The following is a 6845-nucleotide window of genomic DNA, read 5'->3' as shown; positions in this document are numbered from 1 at the left end:
CACGTGCGTGCACACACATACCCCATTAAGAATTAGAAGAACCTCCGTTATCCCAATCAATTGCCTTCACTCTACATGTAGACAACATGAGAGCAGCAAAAGACAGAACCATGAGATCACAGTCTTTAGGACATGTCCAGTGCTTCTGCTAAGACATTAATTCTCTCCCTTTCAAATAAGGAAATGGAGTGGTCTTTTCCCTTCCCCAAACCAAAGAAAAGAGATTTCAAAAATATCACTTGTCAAGACCACAAGTGAAAGACTACAAGACTCAACTGCCCATTGCTAAGAGGGCCTGGGACATTCTGCCAGTGTTGAGATCTATGAGGAAGAAATGGTGCTATAGGTTCAACCAGATAGAGACCTCCCACAGGACATGAGAGAACTATGCAGTGTGCCATGCAAGATTCAGCATGTTGACACTTGCTTCCTAAGACCATGAAGTGGCACTCAGTGCCAGATAGAGGGATGGGAACTGTGATAAATCAGGCAAGTGGCATCACTTCTCTACTCTTGTCAATCACAACATTCAACACCAGAGGAGTTATACATTGATATAGGAAGATAATCTGGGTCCCCAGCCAGAGCAAACCGCCTTGAGCCCTGCCTTCCTGCCCTTTCCCCTCCCAGGGATTGAAGGAGAGTGAAAGAGCATCCTACCCACTCCAAGTCTCTCAAGTCGAAGCCTACCTGGTACTAGTTGGAGAAAGGAAGATGACATTTAAGTGGGAGTGTGAAAGGTGCTTTAAACTGAGTTTATATTAATTGACACTGGCAGGAAAGGCTACAGAAGCTGCCAGTGGGTTGTTAAGGATAGAAAAAAAAGGATTGGTTAAAATAAGTTCAAAAAAGAGGAAAAATATAAAGAATACTTCTTCATATTAGTATCCTTGCTCAATATCCTGGTTATGCACATAATATAGTCAGGCATGACTATTCCTACCATGTGTGAGTAAGGTACCAGTTCCAGATTCTCCAGTTACATAGAAATATTTAGGCCTGTAGCTCCATATAGACAGGAGGCTGAGGCTGGAGGATCACTTGAGCCCAGGAGGTTGAAGCTACAATGAGCTCTGATCCTGTCCCTGCATTCCAGTATAGGTGACAGAGCAACATTCTGTCTTAAAAAAAAAAAGAAAAAAGAAAAAATATTTAGGTTACATACAAAGATGATTCAAAATAAGACTTACCTACAAAGAAGTCTGGATAATGTATCTGTAGCACAAAAATAAAGAATTTGGGAGGGACTTGGTTTACATGCAATTCTGATTTTTTGTTTTGAAACAGAGTCTTTCTCTGCTGCCCAGGCTAGAGTGCAGTGGCAAGATTATGACTCACTGCAGCCTTGACTTCCCAGGCTCCAGAAATCATCTCACTTTAGCCTCCAGAGAAACTGGGACTACAGGTGTGTGCCACCACAACAAAATATGTTGTTCTTTTCTTTTCTTCTTGTTTTGTTTTGTTTTATTTTGTTTTGTTTTGTTTTGTTTTGAGACAGGGTCTCACTCTGTGGCCCAGACTGGAGTGCAGTGGCGCCATCATGGCACACCGCAACCTCTGCCTTATAGGCTCAAACAGTTCTCCTGCCTCAGCCTCCCGAGTAGCTGAGATTACAGGTGTAAGCCACCGCACCCAACCAAGTTTTTCTTCTGTACATTTTTTTGTACAGATGGGGGTCTCACTATGTTGACCAGGCTGGTCTCAAACTTCTGGGCTTAAGTGATCCCCCCACCTAGACCTCCCAAAGTACTGGGACTATAGGCGTGAGCCACCACATCCAAATTTGTTAAATTGATAAATTTATCAGAATTTATGAATTCTGATAAATTCATGAATTCTGATATAAATTTATAAATTCTGACAAATTTTATTAGATTTAGCATATAATCTTACCATTAAGTATGTGATTTAAAAAACTTAGCCTATGATCTTACTATTAAGTCTGTGGTAACAAAAAATCTATTATGGGCTAAAATCATGTTTAATGGAAAAATTTAGATGTTTAGAGAGCTTATGTAACTCTAATCCTTACAAAAGCAATTAATGTTGATGCAGCCATTACAAAGCAATGCAATCTCAGGCCAGGCCAATAAAAGTACTTCGTAATCTCAACACAGGAGTCATAGTCCCACTGCAGTCCACACTAAATGATCCCTTCCTGGGTAATCACATTTTAGGGCAATCATGAACAGGTTGATTCTATTAAGAGTAGAGTGACCAGGCTAGTGGAGATTCTGAAGGCAATGCCACATGTTGAACAGATGAGGAAAACACATGGGTTTAACTTAGGATCATAGTAGGACAATCATAAAACCTCTTTCATTGATTTAAAGGGTTGTCATATAGTAGAAAGGAAGTGCCTGTCTTTTAATGCTCCAAAAAGCAAGAACACAAAAAAAGAAGTCAGCAAGGATGCCTGTAGGGTTGAACAAGTCTTCCTCCCCATAGTGGTGGTGGCAGTGGGCGTGTGCTAAGTTTCTCACGGCTGGGGTTTCCCAGCAAAGGCTCGCTGACCATCTGTCAGAAATGCAGCAGAAAGACTTCCTGCGCCAGGTGGGAGAATCCAGTAAATGATCCTCAGGTTTCCTGCCAGCTCTAAAAGCCTATGTTTCTAATTGGACCACATACACATGGCCTCCCTTCACCTTTCTGTCCCACAAATATGAGAAGAATTATTTTAGAACAATATAAAGGTAGAACTTTGCTTCTATGTTAACACAAAAAGGAAAACGAAAACAGAGCATGATTCTCAAGGTGATCCAATCTATGATGGCATTGCTCATGTGGTTGTGCTCCTTCACAGATTTTATTTTCTCCTTTTTCTTTCTTTGTCTTTATTCTTTGTTTGCCTTTTTTATGGAGGAGAAGGAGGAGGAGAAGACTGATCTGGAAATTTCAAGCTTCTATAATTACATACATAGAAATCACATTTTGGTACACCACAAAATAGTGTCGTTATTTTCTTTGTATATAAGCATTTCCATCAAAGTTAGTACAGTAGATAGCATGTTTTGATTATTAGTGATTTTATATTTATTTGGATTCGTGTGCCTCCATTGCTATGGACATGTCTAGACCACTTTCAAAGTCTAGAATCTGGAATTCCTCAGTGCAACCTGTGTGGTTAAATTAATTGCAAATCAGCTTTATAAAACATATGTTTTTTTCTTATTAGTATGTAAAAGTCTACAGATGCCTTAAAACATTTCATTCATGCCTAAATTGGCAGAAATTTTTTTCTTCCTTTTGGCAAATATCCTTCTCACTGGGGTTCATGCAGAACTAATGCCAAACTTACTCAATGTGGTTAGCTTGTGTTTGTGCAACAAGCTTATCATCCACAATGAACACATGGCTTTTAGGCACAGAAATTAATCAGTGCTGGAGAGACACAGTGCTGGCATGGATTCCAGGCTGTCTGCTTGCATAAGCCTGCACTTGGGATCTATTATACAAAGCAGGATCCAGGATTACAGAGCATAGAATCCCAATCATAACTCTTTGCCAGCCTCAAACTTTGCAGAAAATGTCTCACTGTTTTTGGGGAAAAGAGTGAGAAATATGGGTGGATAGTTAAAATTGGGTTAGTAATATGCCTTTTATAGAGGGCTCATATGAGATTCAAATAGAATATTACATGCAAAAACACTTTAATAATGTATGCCTTTCTTCATTTAAAAAAAGGACATGAAGTAGTTTACAGTGACACATAAATATGGCAAGATACCATAAATTTGAAATAGACAAAGAAGAAAAAAGCATAGAGCCATTTAAGGTAGCCAAGAATGAGGCTAATGTAAGTCCTACGTCCTTGCTCTTGCTTTTTGGCGAAATCAGATTTGATCATTTTATCAGTCAATATATGAAGATTTCAAATCAGTTCTATAGTGCCAATCTCCATATGATTAAATTGCTCAAGAGAAGGACTGGTATTCCCTAGATTATGGTAGGAGGAAGTTTATTTTGTGGGTTTTCCAAAGAGAACACTGTCTGTTATAGTGAAAAACATATCCTTCTCAACAACTTAGTAACATTTTCAGAGCCCAGCTATGCTACATTGTGATACATTCAAAGCTATCCTGGAAGATTCAATAATCCACACAAGGTTTACAGCTCTCTGCTGATTGGTCTTCATCCAGAATGGCAAGTACAAGGAATAATGAATTGGTTGTTGTTAAAGCATTTTATAAATTGCAGAGCAGTATGTAAATGCAAAGTATAATAATTTTCATTATCAACATGTCTTTGAAAGCCAGGTGGTGAACTTGAAACTTAAGGTAATCCCCAACAGGAAACCTAACATACTAACAACAAAGAAGAGGACTATAAGAAATCTTATCTTTCTTCTGTTTCTGTTTTGCTGGTTAACTCTTTTCCTTCCAAATAGGTATGACTATTCCACATTACTATCTAAACTGGGAGAGCAATCAGTGATTGCTCAATTTGTGCAAAAGTAATTGCAGATTTTGCCACTACTTTTTTTTTTTTTTTTTTTTTTTTTTTTGAGACAGAGTTTTGCACTTATTGCTCAAGCTGGAGTGCAATGGTGTGATCTCGACTCACTGCAACCTCCACCTCCCAGGTTCGAGCAATTCTCCTGCCTCAGCCTCCCAAGTAGCTGGGATTACAGGCATGAGCCACCATGCGTGGCTAAGTTTTTATTTTTAGTAGAGATGGGGTTTCTTTCATGTTGGTCAGGCTTGTCTTGAACTCCTGACCTCAGGTGATCCACCCGCCTTGGCCTCCCAAAGTGCTGGGATTACAGGCATGAGCCACCGTGCCTGGCCAGATTTTGCCATTACTTTTAATGGCAAAACCATGATTATTTTTGCACCAACCGAATATGAACATCCTCTAAGGTAATGACTCTCAGAACTTACTGGATTTCCTGCCTATCGTAGACAGGCAGATTCTCATAGTAGGGAGAGATGATATATTCATGCAACAAAAACACAACATGAAAAATCTAAAATATCAAATACTTTAAAATGTTATCTGTGTATTTGAATGTAGGTATATGTAATATTTTAGAAAGCACCAGCAATTCAAACCAAAGACAGATACTGCATGTAATGACATAAAAACAGACCTGTGCTATCAAAATCTTTTGTTACAACTTTCTACTGAAAATGGTCTTTGTTACATTGAGGTTAACCCAAAACACATCTATCGAGCTCCAGTATCTTCCCTCTCTAAAGATATTATCTATTTTACTCTCCCATTTATGAAGGACAGAACAGAAGAGGGTTTTTTTTTGACACTTTTAGTTTATTAATAGTTTAGTTTTAAATTTAAAATAACCTCCTTAAAAAAATAAATAAAATGACCTCCTTTAAAAAATAAAAAATAAATAAAATAAATGTTTCTTAATTATTGATTAAATATTCTTCAGTCTCTACTATGAACCACAAGTTCTTGTCATCACAGAAAATAATAATATTAAAAATAATGAAAACCATTTCGGACAGTTTACTCAGCCAGGCACCATGCTAAGTTCTTTATATGCATTACCTCATACTATCATCATGGCAGACCTATGAAACTACCTGGGATCATTTCCATTTCACATATAAAAAATTAATGCCCAGAGACATTAAATAACTTTCCCAAAGCTACAAAGCTAGTTAGCCACAAAGCTAGCAGTGCAGGCATATTGTGATTCGGGAGTCTAAGTTTTTAACTACAACAATATAGAGCTTTATTGCTTCCTGGTATAAACTCAGGAACAAATAGAGAGACACAATGCATAAAGTGGTAGGACATGAAGAAACAGAGGGGTAACAGTATTTTGAGGCAGGACAGCAATTCCAGTATTCTTCGATTATAAAAAGACTTTGTGAAGGAAATTTCAGCCAAGTTCCAAAGAATACACAAGACTTACTCTTCTGAAATAGCAGTGAGGAAAGAGGAAAGGGTATCCCAGATAGAGCAAACAGCATATTTCTACCATGCCTATAGACTAGATCTAAATTCAGCATAAAATACAGTAGAGACAGTGGTAATGTGAAAAAGAGAAGCCAAACATTTCACTGTCTGTAAAGAAATGTAATGCATCATCAACATAATCATTGAAAACAAAACATAAGTCCATTTGTGAGAAAAATAAGAGGACATTTGATTATACTGAGATCTGGAGCATAAATCACATTTAATTATTGTTCTCTTCTAGGATGTATATTACACATTGCTCTATTCTCCAGAGAGCTTAAAGGGCCTTCAAGGACTTTCTCACCTCCACCAGCTTATCCCCCAGTTTTATTTAGTAGTCTTATCCACTGACACTTGAAATATTGTTCTAATTAAAGCATTGGCTCTTTAGGGGTGCTGTGAAATTTCTCCTGGAAACACGCCCTCTTGTCTTTCTCATCATGAAACCAGGAAAAAGCTCGAGGGACTCATCAAGTTTTGGGTCTTTTTAAAGCCTCTAGCAACTCATACCATAATCTTTCCTATGAATGATTGTCAGGTATGGGGTTACAAATCACCATGCTAGACCTAAAGGTTAGCTTTTTCAGCATTTTTTATGCTTTTCAAAATTTCCGTAAGAAAATAAATGCTGAAGGATCAGCAAGCTAAACAGCTTGGACACCCACTGCTGCCACGCAGGCGTGTGAAATGCCTCCATCTGACTCAGAATTAGAGATGTAAAATTGTCATCCAGCTCTGGAGTTGGAACTTGGCATTAAAAGTATTTATAACGTGTGTGAGTAGAAACTGTGGGCTTGGAAAATCACTGCTGGAAAACTGGAATTCTTAAAAGAAATTCCAGCAAGCTAAAAGGGTTCTGGGCAGAATATGTAAATATGGAGGAAACAGTCCATCTGCTGGGATATCTCCCAATTATC

This window comes from Rhinopithecus roxellana, chromosome 6 (genome assembly GCF_007565055.1).
Source record: "Rhinopithecus roxellana isolate Shanxi Qingling chromosome 6, ASM756505v1, whole genome shotgun sequence".
NCBI lineage: Eukaryota > Metazoa > Chordata > Mammalia > Primates > Cercopithecidae > Rhinopithecus > Rhinopithecus roxellana.
The sequence above is the reverse complement of the archived record's forward strand: the minus strand, read 5'-3'. Positions refer to the sequence as shown.